Raw genomic sequence first — 1,593 nt, forward strand, 5'->3', positions numbered from 1 at the left:
ATTAACATTTCTTGTATGTACCCAAAGTTGTGAAGTGTATCATATAGTCGGCCCGTCTGACTTTTTATCTGTCCTTACTGTTTTTTTTTTATCCATGGCCTCCCAATAGTTGAGAAACCTTCTAGTTGAGTTTATCCCGCATACCCTCCTCCCTTCGTAAGTAATTACACTCTTACACACACATCCCAATTACATTGAAACGCATTTGAATTGGGTGTCACAGTAACCAGTCAACAAGCATCCTCAACGCATTCACCACCATCCGAACGGAAACACCATAGATGAGGGGTTTCCGTCAAACAGAACAGAAATGAAGGCAAACCATCAGTCGAACCCTTGATGTGGCGGAGGTGATGATACTGGTGATGACGCTGCTGGTAACCCGGGGAATTGACATGAGGAAAATAGGTGACCTTTTTTTATTGCAACGACTGAATATGAGACACACTCATTAATTATATATTTATAATGATGTGGTTTTCAAATGGGTGAACAGGGTGAGGAAGGGAGGAGGGTAAAACTGGAGGATGTGTATAATAATTTGAAGAAGAGGGAAACATAAATTATGCAATTTTGTAACAGGGAAGATAAGATTAAAAAAATAAATTTAATAATAAAGTAAAAATATAATTTATTTTATTTATACAAAACCAAAGGCCCCATATGGCGAACCCAATTATCAAAAAAAAAAAAAATAAATAAATAAAATAAAAAAAATAAATAAATAAATACAAATAAAACAACAACAAAAAATATCTCCTTTAAAATGTTACCTTCTTCATTCTGCTATGTGAGTTGATAACTACATGAATTTATTAGCTCAAACTTTATCGATTATGACTTCTTGGAACTCAGAATCTAATCAGTCAATAATCAATTTAATCGATAGAAAGAATAAAAAAATTAAAAACATTTTGTGAAATTCGCAAAAAAATGTGAAATGTCTAGCCGCTCTAAATTTGAGATGAATCATAATTCACGTTTATGATTTTTTTTGTTGCTCGGCAGACATGTGATTAGAAATCGCAAAATTTTTTGGTTGTTAGTTTTTGTAGGTCATAACTATGGCTAAGAGCGTTAAACAAGCTAATGCGAAATTTTAGCAATCTATGATAAGAGATTAAAAAAGATAACAAATGAAATTTAAAAAACATTTCCACACCAAAAAAAAAGCAAGTAAGGAATGTAGTAAAGTCGGTCGGGGCAGACTATATGATACCCTTCACCACTTTGGGTATATTCAACAGATGAATCATAAAAGACGTGGCATTTTTGAAGGACCAATAAAATGAAATAGGGTCCATAAACACGTCATTCTGCAACCGATACTAACATTTCCATTGGGTCATGGAAGCTATATCTGAATCTGGACCGATTTTCAGGAAACTTAACACACATTATTGTAGACCTAATTCATTACGATGTGCCAAATTTCGTGCAAATCGAAATATATATGGGGACTTTGGTACACCATTTACATAAAATCGGACGAAAATATATATATGGGAGCTATATCTAAATCTGAACCGATTTTAACAAAACTTCGCAGACATCAGTCTGGACCTAATTCAGTATTCTGGGCACAATGTTGTC

The sequence above is a fragment of the Musca vetustissima genome, unplaced genomic scaffold (assembly GCF_032173495.1).
Source record: "Musca vetustissima isolate MV318-11 ecotype Yass unplaced genomic scaffold, APGP_CSIRO_Mvet_v1 utg56351, whole genome shotgun sequence".
Classification (NCBI taxonomy): Eukaryota; Metazoa; Arthropoda; class Insecta; order Diptera; family Muscidae; genus Musca; species Musca vetustissima.